A 13,938-nucleotide genomic window follows, 5' to 3' on the forward strand; every position below is an offset into this window, starting at 1 on the left:
TGATCTGTTTAAAGCTCTAAAACTAAAATGCAGTAAAAAAGAAAAAGGAAGCTTTATGATTATTAACATTATGGTTTTCACAGTTTACGACACACAATGTAAGTGATCTATAGATTATTATTATTATTACTATTGGGATGTCTAAACTCAGAGCCTGTGAACCATCTGTACCTCAAAACAAACATTGAAATCCTCATTAAGTCTCTGCAAACGGTCAAAGAGTTTACAAGTACAGAACAAATGGCCGGTCGCTCAGATAACAGCTGACCACAGACGGCCATATACTGTAGACTAAACCACACGAGATGACCACAGAGATACATCACAACCGCATTACATAACTGACAAATACACAGTAAAGACAAAGCGTTATATCAACTTCTGGACGGCAATAATATAATGCAAAGTCAACCACACGGACGCTGCAGAAAAGACCTTTGATTTGAACTCGAGACGTTTGCGGTGTAATTTCTCGACGTGCAGAGTAAGAGACCGCTGATCTCCAGAGAGTCATTAGATAAATAGCAGTCTAAGATAGCAGCTATTAACTGGGCCGGGCATACACAGAGTTTAGACTGTTCAAACACACACAGACAACAAGAAACATGCTTGTTTGCATTCTTTTCTAATGAAAAAGCAATGTATAATGATAAATAATGACATTTTGTAACAACTTGAATTGCATAGATCGGTAGTTTTCTTAAAATCACAGATTAATATCGCAATTATTTCTCTTAGACATCAGTGAGATTAAATGGAGAGCAAATAGGAACATCTCATCATTCCTGAGAAAAAGAGTCAGAAATCTCACAAATGTCTGTCATGAGAGTTTTAGGAGAGATGTCAACAACGTCTCAAACTGCGCTCAGATTGATCTGCAATCCAAAATCAATATTAGTGAAGATCTCATTATGAACTCAAACATTTCTCATCAAATTGACCCAAATCCAGATTATTGACCTCTACAAGAGGTAATACTTAAATAAACCCATCTCAAAACTCCATCAAATTTGAGTGTGTGGTGGTGTGGTGGTGAATGTGATGGTTATTATTTTTGTCAACAGCAAGAGCAAGTTCTCGTTGCTCCGTTGAGCATCTAACAGCGAGAGAAACATTTAACACTGATCACGGATAACACACGCCTGTAACACATACAGTACATGACCTTGCCAGAGAAAACACACTGACTCACACGCTCGCTCTCTCTCGCTCTCTCTCTACACCGCACACTATCCCAGACGCCTCAGGGTATGCAGAAATGCCACCGCTCGAATCTCGAAAGCCCGATCTAGAGAGTTCTGTGGCCTGAGGTGCGTGTCGGGTGGGTAGCCACCGCTGAGATGTCCTTGGCCTTACAACAAATTCACTTTATGTAATAAGTGAAAGAGAAATGACAACAGCGCTGAACTGAAGTTAAATAAGCAGTCTAAACGTCGCATTCGCTCAAACTCATCCATTACAGTAAAGTACCACAGTTCATCCCAAAACCTTCTTCTGTTCTTTGCAGACAAAGCTTCATCTATCCAACCAAATGCCGAAACTGTCTTATTGTTGAAAACCAAAGTTGCATTTAGAAGATTTTCCATAAGACTCAAAGCAGTTGAATTTAGAAAGGATTGAGAAAGACAATTATAGACATCTGAGCAACTTTCTGAGTGGGATGGATCAGTTACCTCAGTCGCGTTTGCTTGTGGTTCAAGATAATGAAGACGTTGACTGTCAGACCACAGGTGCAGTTTAACTTTTACAACCGTCTGAATGAGATCTGAGTGTAATTCCTGCCGTTATCTGTGAAAACATAATCCTCAGGGATGTTAATATAACACACAGTAATGTAACTCGCGGAGGGAATGTAACAGTTATACATCTGCCTCCCGCAGGCCTGATTGGTTTGCACTCAGTAAATATACCCGCAGAAAGACGAGAGCTATTTTAAATCGGTGGTGAGAAGTCCGGAACACATCTATCAGAGAACACGTCAGCTGTTTACCATGAAGTGTGCTTCATACCGCTCAGGTTTGATGTGTTTGGACCATTTGCCAACTGGTCAGAATGGGAAAGCCGCGTGGCCAACACACTAAACCAGATAAACATCAGCCTGGACTGCCTAGAACCAGCAGACCACCTTGATCAGTCATTCAATTGTAACTGAAATCACTGCATGTATGGGCCATTTCTATTTCCTACTTAAGACTTTTATTTTAATACTATCTTCATTCCAGTAAGTTCACTATGCTATATTGGCCATATAGTCACAATTTCATTATAAAAACACATTTAACCGTGAATATATTGGCTTTATAGGACTACCACCAAAGGCTTTTCGACGCATTCTCCTCTCCGTGGTGTTTAAAACACCCAAGAGTTTTGTGTTTCAATGATCCTCTGATGTGACCACAGACGGCACTGAGGGTTTGGAGACGGCAGTACAGCTGCGTACACAACAACAAACAGCTGAGTCTCTCACAGAGATGCTGAACACAAGAAACACACAGCTGAGAGAGAGAGAGAGAGAGAGAGAGAGAGAGAGAGAGAGAGACCTGTCAAATTAGACTGAGATACAGAAATACACAGATGTGAAAGTTAATTATAATCCATCTTTCATTAAAAGGATTTTGTTCTGTTGTCGTCTTCTGCACACTTCCTCTCGAATCACCAGCTTGAGTTACTAAAAATAAAACCATCAGACTCTCAAGCAACCGACCGCATCAGAACACCTCAACATGGGGTGAAAACAGCAGCGCAACACCAGCAGGATCATACGGGATAATGTATGAGCATTTAAAATATCTAAATCCAGCACATTAGAAAAACACCAAACATCTGAACATCAGTAGAAAGTGCAAAAACAGAATCACCAGCTGACATCCCAACCGTCCCAACTTACTTTCATCTGTTATGCACTTATGATATATAAGAACGTGAAAGTCACTTTTAAAGATGACGGCGTTTGTTATTGAAATAAAACTGTATCTTAGAGAATTGAACTCTCACATGCAGGTTTCTAGGATAACTGTGTCTGAATGTGACTCGATATACGCCAGTTTCATATTAAAAACGATTCAAGCCACGTATGCTTTTTCACATGAATATGCCTTTTTCTAAGGGTTTAAATGTTTGTTTCATAATGCTCTTTAGATCTGTGTATTGCGACAGAAAAATAAATCGAAGGAAAGAGGTAGAGGTACCTGGCTGAAAGAGAAAAGGAAAGTGTTCAATCTCCATTATCCCAGACAGACTCTCTCTCTCTCTCTCTCTCTCTCTCTGTCTGAGAAGTGATGAGGCTCTGAGGACACATAAGTGTGTAATGTTCTTTCACTGTGTCATAAACAAACAAGTCACTTCACAGGCAAACCCACACAGAGTGCAGTTTCTTTATTGACTACAGCAAACTCCTTCCTTTCGTAATGAAGCCGCAGACCTGCAGAATCACTGTGGCGTTAAGGGTCAGCAGTTCAAACCAGTCTGTCTGCACTTTTCAGAAATGAGACCCATGTTAGAGGAATGAAGCTGTTTAAAATAAAAGTTATCATTTTATATAAACTGATTTTAAGTAACTATAGCAGCGAGTCTTCTGTGATTTCAGCTATTTTGTTTTACTTGTATAACTTTGTATGTTTCGCTTATAGTCCGTATGTTTCATGTACAGCAGCTTTGTAACAATGAAAATTGTAATTGTACATGCTTTATGTGACTGGGAACACAAACCCAACTAAAGTTTCTTACCACCTGCCCTGTTCATGTCACCACACATCTATTTTAGACCCTAAACTCCAGGACACTGTTACTCCTGTCAGGACCTCCAAATGACTGAAAAATATTTGTGTGGTCAAATACTGTTTAACATGTGAGATATCATCAGGGATGAATTTATTTTTCCCACAAGGTGTGTCAGTCTAAATAGTTAAACACTCTTAGTGTTTTCTCAAAGCCTTCTTTAATGGTCCAACATGAATGTTCCCCTGCATTACCAAACTGAGAAAAGTTGCCTTGTTCATTTAAATAGAGAACATCTTTTACAAAAAAAACATTTAATAGTTTGAAATGTTAGAAAACTTTTAATCGTGACATTTATGTAAACTACGGATGATATTGTATGTCACGCGTAACCGAACACTCCAGATTCATTTTACGCACATTACGCGCGAGTAACTTAAGACTCCTTAACTTCTGAAAACAAACGTGAGACACAAATACAAAAAAAGAGAATCTGCCAAACACACAAGACTCTTCAGAATACGTATAAACATTGTAAGGAGAGACAACAAACGTTTAAATTCCCTTTGTTGGAAACAAAAAGTTTCCTTAATTGAAGATCCACTTGAAAAATAATATAGGTTTGTCTACGAGAGCTTCACCCCTTCTTGAAAACATTAAGACAAAACTTCAAGAAAAACTACAGCGACCACAAAGAAATACCAACATAGTGTTTGAGATCATGAGCTCGTCTGCGCGTCTTACCTGAACTGCTCCTCAAAGACTCCAAATTGACTCTGCGTATGCGTGTCTTTATCCCGGGTGGGAGAGACAGACAGAGCAAGAACGTGAGATCAAATCTAATGACTGTCTGAATTCATAATCAATAACCACCCGGATGACAGCACCTGTGTTCGGCTACTGATCGGTGCCGCGGTGCCAAAGCGTCGCCATACAGACACCGGCACTCCAGCAATCCCACCACCAGTGTCCAAAAATAACTTCAGTGGGAATTCTGATGTGGTCTTCAGGAAAACAGCACGGGGGTCACGAATGTAGAATACACCAACAATCCTCCCAATTTTTTAAAGTGACGTAATTCCAGACCCATCACCAAGACCATCATCTGCGGACAATGACACGCTTTCTGATCAAAGCCATTCAGCTCGGGATTATTGATATAGATTACATTTTAAAAGTGATTTCTTTAATTTGAGTACATCATAAATATGGTATAATAAAATAATTAATTAAAATGTGTAGGCCTACTTTACATATCTCACGTGTGGCTTATACATTATAAATAATTCACAATAAAAAAATAATAACAAAGTGTAGATGGTAAACATTATTAAATTATTATATAATTCTGTATATATTAGTCTGTTTTTATTAAAAGTGTATTATACCTATAATATGAATATACACGTGCCGTAATTATTTGAATTGATTAAATACATATTCAGTAGGATGCCCAGAGCTTTAATAGTGCATGGCTTTTATATTTTTATAAGGCTTGCACTATTTAAGGACTTTTTCATACCAGAAATTGCATTTGAAAATTCTACCCTCATTTTGTGAAGGCCCACTAAATGATCTTGAACAACAACACAAACAAACATCATAACTGCTGTCTGTCTGTTTGTGTGTAATGTAATTCTGACTAACAGTCTCTTCCGCTGTGCATACTTGTAATAATAATAGCGCATGGATAATTCAAGACCTTCTCATGGGAAAGTGCTCAAGCAAGCCGGATATTTAGATTTGTATTACGTCACAAATTGTTTATTCTTTTGCATTTGTTTGGACAATGATTAGTCCTTCAGCTATGATCTTTGTCCTTTGTATATGGCACTTTCGATCTCAGTTGGGGTTTTGGAAATGATAAATGTTATCAAAATAATATGATCATTATTAATGCATGCATTTCACTCTTGAACCCAGTCACTCCTTTGTGCTACAATACACAAAATATACCAGTAGGTGGCACTGTGACGTCAGAACGATCTTTCCCAGTGATTAAATGTCAGTGATATAATTAGTGGTGAATGTATATTTTATACCAATATTTTATTGGTTACCATTAATGCTTCATACTGCACAAGAGGCCTAACTGGACAGACCTACTATGTAAAAATGATCATTCCTAAAAAATATGTCATTGTTTACTCATCTTCCTCACTAGCAGCGTGACATTTATTCAGTAAAACAGAAATGGAGATTGGTCATTATGAGCACATTAGATCATTATGAGATGGTATAACACAATATAACTTAATAAAACGTGTCACTGACATCATTTAGGAACATAAGGTGAATCATGACAAAGAAGTTATGATAAAGCAAATTTATTATTTTCAGTAAATATGACAAAAGCAGCTCATGCCACAGATCATACCATGGCGATGTTGATTCTAGTGGAAATACGCATTATTATAATGTGAAACAACATGTGCTCAGATGGTAGTTTCGGCCCACTTAAGCAACAGTGAGATTGGGTTAGTTTTGTTAACCATCGTTCCTAACCAGTAAAAAAACTTGTCTAAACGCCAATTGGCGATTTGTGGCAATACGTCAACGGTGCCGCCATATTGGACCGGGCAAGGATCACCTATAAACACAGATGTGTACGGAGGAGCTGCGGTTTTTAAGGTAAAAGCACACACCGGTAATGTTTACATTTCTCAAACAATCCCAATGGGTTACAGTGGACTACTTATAATCTCGATTCTAAGATTCGCCACATTATGTTTGACATGAGATTACCAAAGACATTTCCTTCAGTAAATCCTACTATAAATTAAAATACCTTATAAACCGCGCAGTGTGACAAACTAACATAACACCACATTACAGTTCATTAACAGACAGTGCACACAAATTCTGTTCAAATATAAGATCAAATTGTTCCCATAAAACCCAGTAATCCATGCAAAGCCTCGATAGACTCATCAGAAAAAGTGTCAAACTGTCCTACTTCCAAACTGGATGTCTTCCCTCCAGTTATACTTGAGACAAACAAGGCTGTTTTTGACCCTCCTGTCAAATGCATTTGCTGATTTCATAATGTGCGGTTGAATTACAGAAAGGTGACATTATCAGAATTGTTATATGCTATTTGTGTTCAGATTGTATTTAGCATGGCGAGAAGAGTTTCTGCCATCTGTGAGTGAGAGATCTGGTGGCTGGATTATGTTACTGATGGCGTGTACGTGTGTGTGAGACCTGGCACACGGCATGCACACATGCAAAAGAGCCAAATCCACTGGGAAGCTGCTCTACTTCTGGTATGTGGGTACATGGCCAGTTGAACTCGCTGAGAGCTGTTCAGACCTTTGTTGAATTGAGTTTTTTTCTGTGAATGTGGTTATTGTGTAAATGATACAAGACACTTAAATATGTAAAATGTTTAAACTAAATGTAGTATTTATGAAATAGTGTCTTTGTTGCACATGCATTTGATATGTTTACATGTAAACTCTCTTCACTAAATGTCAACCTTTAAGTAGTATTTAAAGGTCATATAAAGTGATGTTTAATGCAGGGAGTTAAGTTAGCCGTTTTTAAAGTGTAGTTGTAATAAAGTTCGTAAGATGGGAAGGAAGGAGGCGGGAACCGGCGAACATTGAACAATACTAAAACTTTAATTAAATAAACAAACCGGCAGCCACCTCATGGTAGACTGCCGGCCATAAAACATACACAAACTAAACACAGTTTCGGGCCCGGTCCTCTCTCGTCAACAGTCCTGCCGAACATCCTTTTAAGCTCCCAATCTCCTCCGTGATAAGATGCGGGACCGGTGCGCGCACAGCTGCTTCCACTTATCACTCACGCCACCGGCCCCGCGTCACGGCTCTCGTCCCGCCTTCCTCACCACAGTAGTATGGATATGATGCACATTCAGTATCTGACTTCCAAAAGTGTTTCTTTAGGAATGTAAGTTGATCTGGTAATTGCAGTAGAAATGAGTCACCAACTCGTTTTGTTTCTGCAACCATTAGTGATATCTAATCTGAATGAATATTAATGTGAGTTAAACTCGCTAAACAGCATCTGTGACCATGTTAATCGTTACCAAAGGAAATAATTTAGCCTCAAACCCAAGACAAAGCATTTACAATAATGTACTTACAACATACGTGGCCAGACATGAAATAAACATTATGCAAACATAACCTTTTTTGGCCACAAAATGCATGCAGATCAGTATATTATGTTTAACATAAAAAATATGAGCTGCCTTGCTCGTAGACTTCTTTCGTTAGTGTATCGATGTAAATGTGATTTTCTTTGTTTTTTAAAACTGAATTGAATGTCCGGGGTTATCAATAGCATGTCACAGAAAGATATAAGATTTATATTTACATTTAGTCATTAAGCAGACGCTTTTATCCAAAGCGACTTACAGAGAGTTCAGGGAGCAATAAGCGATATGTCAAAAAAGAGCAATAGTACTATAGGTGCTAATACGAAGTTACTAGTTTTCAACAAAAGCCACACCACTACCTGTTGAAGAGGGTTAGTGTACATTTTTTTTCCATAATTTGTTTGTCAAGTATTTACAGAAGAGATGTGTTTTACCTGTACCTATATTTTGTGTCATAAAGTCTACCAATCCATCACTGATGAGAAGGGTCCATTTGGTTAAGACTCCACTACTTTGGTTAAGTGTACAGTAAGCCGGGTCACATATATTTTTCATTACTTATAACCTAAACTCAACGTTAAACCTGAGAAACTGACCTGAATCCCAACTGTTTGTCAGGTGTCTTTTAGTTCAGTCTCAGTTAGCAGATCTCTGAGAGCCCATCAGAACCCTAGTGTGCTTGAAAATGGGTTATCTTTAGTGAGAAACTCATGGCCAGATTCATCGATTCAGAAGCAGGTTCATTTAGATACTCCCACAACGCTATTTATATCACCTATAGCGTTTAGTGGGCTGGGTAAATAACACTGATGGATAAATGGACTCTAATGTAGCGTGTTTACCTGCGTAGGGCAGATTTACCGCGCTTAACACTGAAGATCGGACCGCACACGCCGCGGCTTCTAAATGTCATTTCATTCTGACCCATTAGAGCCACATTTTAATAATGAAGAAATGGGCAGTTTGTGTAGATTAAAAGCTTCCCCACTCCATACAGCCATGGTAACGTAACCCGAGTCTGTCATCATCACATCCAATGCAATATGTCTCTCATTCTCGCTCTCGCTGTTTGCATAATGATCTGTTCCCTTTCCCAGCACTTCGTCTTGCTGTCTTATTCACTCATTTACTGAGCTTCGTGCCCTTTGCAGGGTTCTCCATTATTATTATTATACTATTCATAAAAGCCTCATTGTGTTACATAATTGCAGCCTCGTGCGATGTGTTCCAAAATAATATGTCATATTCTGCACACGTGTGGTAGCCAGAAGTCTTTAGTTTGATAAAACAATTTCCCTGTTTCGTCCATGACTATGTGCTGTGTCTAGGTCTTGAATGTTTTTTAATTGGAAGAGATATTGTCACGGTTCATGTAGATTCAGATTTTTGTATAGATCACTGCTCTCATTTTCTGGCTTTAGGAGAGTGGTTAGGTTAGTTGTGGTTTTTTGGGCGTTGCTATCTGGATGCCAAAGTTTTTAGAGGATAGCTAAGTAGTTGTCTGTGGTTTTCAGGACCGTTTCTATAGTTTTAAAGATGTTCTTTGGAGTTGTTTTAAGTGCGTTGCTAAGGAGTGGTTTGTGGTACCAGAACTGTCCCGATTCGCTTCCTATCTCCTATACAGTGCACTGATTCATTTTCTACATTCGTTCATTACTTTTTACCCACAATGCACTCTGATTGTCTCATGATACAACGCGAATCAACCGCTTGATTAGAATCAAGTGTTAATGCCACAATTGAACTTTTATACACTTGAGTTAGTTCTTGTTTACAGCTCATTTCTACATTATACACAATAAAACACATGAAATGAATGTTATAGACAGTTTTATTTTAAATAGATTAAATAATTTGATTTAACGTTATAAATAAACCTTATGGCAAACACTTTTGTTCTCTTTATCATAAACTATTATAATAAATCTGACAAACAAGGTGAAAATAAACTTTGTTACATTACAATATAAAGCCACGCAGGTGTAATATAGGCGGTATGACGAATGTCATTGACAGTACTGTCAGACGCAGGGTATATCACGTCAGTTTCCGAAGTCGTTGACTCATTATATAGTCGTCTACGCTTATTTAGCGTTCACTATATAGGGAATAGTAGTGAATGAGTGAACGAGTGAGCGAAAGTTTAGAGTTATTTTTAGTGGGTTGCTAAGGAGTTCTTTGTGGTTGCCAGGGCAGCTGTCACAACGTTTCTAAGGTTTCAGAGTTGTTTTTAGGGGTTGCTAAGGAGTTCTTTGTAGTTGCCAGGGCAGTTATTACAACGTTTCTAAGGTTTCAGAGTTGTTTTTAGGGGTTGCTAAGGAGTTCCTTGTGGTTGCCAGGGCAGTTGTTACAAGGTTTCAGAGTTGTTTTTAGGGGTTGCTAAGGAGTAGTTTGTGGTTGCCAGGGCAATTCCTTCATTGTTTCTAAGGTGTTCTGAGTGATTTTTAATTAGACATCAAACACACACATAATTTCAAACTAAAATGGTTCCCGACCTTCTTAAAACGTCCTTAAATAGAGCAAGCGTAACACTCGCTGCGGGTACCCAAACAGAACCGCCGGCCTGGGTATCACATGCCTGTGATGTCAGCACATTTCTGACGCCGTCATTGGCCGAGAGAGGCGGGGTGGCACTGGGTGCAGTGAGGTTTTCCGACCCCTTCTGCTTATTTTAAGCCAAAAACGCCTCCACAAATAAACTGCCCCCACCGTGAGCTGTAATTGGTGTAGTATCTCCCAGCACTGGTGTAAGAGAAAGTGTGTTTTCCTGCCAGAGCTCTGCAGGAGAAAAGTCTATTTCCATGAACCACTGGGTCAAAGCGCTACACAGACTGCTCAAACGTTAATGGCCGACACTTTCCAACTAATAAAGTAGAATGATGTTCTTTTTGCGTGTGTAAATGTTCACGACTTTAAAAGAGGAGACTGTACTTTAGTGGATAAGTATGAATAAATGTTATGGATGCATGTTAAGTGTTAAAATAAATGTTCTCTTTATTAACATTATGACATCATTGACTTCACCCGGTCCTTAGACCACCAGGTGATTTTTTTTCGTAGGGCTTAAATGCCATAGTCATATTTTGCCAACCAACATCGTTGAATGAAGCTTCAGCTTAAGATCTTTTGTTTTATTGTCCTTTAGCTGTTTGTTGGTACACTTTCTTATAAGGGTAATATCACATCTCTTCTCAACAAGCTGCACTTTTGAGTGACCATTTATTCACAAAATAAACAGTAACACACTCAAGTTTAACATATCAGGTAAATTGATTTGTATTTGAATCTGTGCATTCATACGAAACAGTCTTTTTCATGATGGACAGCTCTGAGTATTGGTCTGGATAGAAAGTGTTTCTGGGCTTGTGTGTCTTTTTGTTTTTGAGGGTTATAGCATTACTCCATAGAACATTGTGTGCTGTGAAGACTCAAATTGTTCACAGTAGGGGGATTGAAATGAAACACATTCACAGAAGGTCCTAAATCTAAACGAAATCTTCGACATATAACACACTTTTATCTACGGTGACAGTTCAATATTAACACAAATATGATTTCACTGTTATTGTTGCTTTTATTGTGCATATATTTAGTTAAAGACGTGAAGAGACATTCTGGATTGACGTCTTGGTCCGAACCGTTCCAAACCTCTTGGGATCCGTATCAGAAGCTTTTCAATTATTTTTGCATTTGATAGACTTGAACGATGACGACTGTTTTAAATACGGTTGAATGGCAATGCTTTCAAATGTACCAAATTGCTCTGTGATCGAGTCATAAACTAGCAGCAATATTTAAGCCATGGCAAACCTGAAAATCAATCGATTTTTACTGTGATTATAGTCATGAGAACTCCTCTTAACCACGGTAAAACCGCCTAAAGTGGCTTATTTCTTTGGTTCATTGACCTGACAAATTGAACGCAGCAGTCGTAGTGGACATCCAAGAACATTCACACTAACTCTTGGTTTGTTAGTTCAGTGTGTGTGTTTTCATCCTGTTGGTCTTGTAGTTGTGTGTTTTCAACCGTACGTTGTTTATTAGTTTCCGAAGGACATACGAAAAGCAAGGTACAGTAACGCAGCTCTGGAAATTGTGGCGTCTCATTAAGTCTCCGTGCTTGTCTAGTTATTACACTCACACTATGAAAAATCTTTTAAAATGCAGAACTAGAAATGAGGTCATTTATTAAACCTTGATATTTAGTAATAAAGGCAAATACTGTATGGTCAGTGCTGCATGGTTATATTATCGGTGTTATTGCTTATACAAACTAATCCATGGGGTAATGTACACAAAAATGAAAATTATTTGCCACATCGTGTCAAGCCTGTGTGAGACTCAAAAGAAGATATTTTGAAGAATGTTGATAACCCATATTGACTTCCATTGTATGAAGACAAAATGTCACATTTATCAAAACATCTTCTTTTGTGTTCCAAAGCAAAGTCATTTACAAGTGTGGAATGACATGAGGATGAGTAAATGATGACAAAAGTTTCATGTTTGTGTGAACGATTTGTGTTTAAAGAGAGAGCCAAGACAGTTATCACAGGGGCTTGTAGTGGCTCTTTTGCCTTGAGCTGTTAAACATCCATCCAACACCTTAGCAACCACATGGAAATGCCCTAGCAACGAGCTTTGCACAGTCGCCCACGTTTACTCGAGAAATTTATTGATTGGGATTTTTTCATTCCAATAACCCTGTTTCAGATTCACAGCCTCTCTCTCTCTCCGTGTCTCTTCCTGATTCGACCTTGATCCCAGGAGAGCACTTTAATAGCCCATCTGTGTGACTCGCAGGACTGTTATCTGCCTGATTTCTCTCTTTCCTCACCATCGCTGTGCACAAAAGAGAGACCCTCGAGGAACGCCACACATATTTCCATATCCCACCTCTCTCCGAAACTCTGCCCCTCCGTCATGGTCAAATCTCATTAAGAGATTCCTTTGCTAATATTTCGGTCGTTCCATTCCAAAAGGAGCTGATGCGTTCTTTTTCTCTTTTTCTCTCTTTCACCTTCATTCCCCGGTTCCATTTCCCAGCGATGGGGTTATTTATGAGGGTAACCCTCTCTCGGCCTGTCAGGGCTCGGGAACGAGGCGGAGGCACAGCAGTGGATTTCAATCACGACGCTCAGACCGTGACCTTCCTGTAAATCCACCCCCCCAGCTGGAATGACGAACAGGGGGTTGTGAGGAAACCAAGCGGCTGAAATAGAAAGACCGTTGGAGAGACGTTAGCAGTGTTTATATGTAGGAACGTTTCTTGTTACGACACACATTTACAGTGACAAATTCAATCATAAATAACGTCACTCACTATTGTCAGTACCGAGCGTAAGAGAATCGTAATTTGCAATTCCCGCTGTGATGAAACCGCTGTGAAAATCGAAGCTTGTGAGCTTGTTTGCCATCTATTATTCTATATAATCCATTAAATCTCAATCTTGCCCCGTTTTTATGGCTTGTTACAGTAAAACGGCTTTGTGACGCCCTTGCGGATCATTTAATTTACATGCACGCATTTGGCAGACGTGACTTGCAAGTGCATTCTAGGGATGACGTTTATTAATTTATGGGAATTGGACGACCTTGGATGACCTGTCTGAGGCTCATCCTTGTCATTTCTCATGTCTTTGACCCCTGTGGATTTGGGTGTTAAGCTGACCATTACTAAGTCGGATGAAGATAAACATAAAATCACTGATCTTTGAGAGTTAGTGAACCATCATGAGTCGTGTCCAAGCATTTTAAAGCCATGTAGATTGTCTCTGGTCTTAACGTAACAGCACAAATGCGTTTGGATGATAATGGAATTCGGTTTCCATATTTTCAATAGAATCCGCAGGAACAGAAGTCATCTGATGTCAGACCATTACACCAGTAGTCTGACACAAAATTTACATTTAGTCATTTAGCAGACGCTTTTATTTAAAGCGATTTACAGATGAAATCTACCTTAACTAATCTAATCAGTGTTGATGTAGCTCATGTGTTAGAAAGGTTGTGGATTAAAAATCCCAGTGAAGAAATTATGAAATGTGTATCTCTTGAATGTACTGTAAATGGCTTTGAATAAATGTGTCATA

The sequence above is a fragment of the Barbatula barbatula genome, assembly GCF_947034865.1.
Source record: "Barbatula barbatula genome assembly, chromosome: 17".
Classification (NCBI taxonomy): domain Eukaryota; kingdom Metazoa; phylum Chordata; class Actinopteri; order Cypriniformes; family Nemacheilidae; genus Barbatula; species Barbatula barbatula.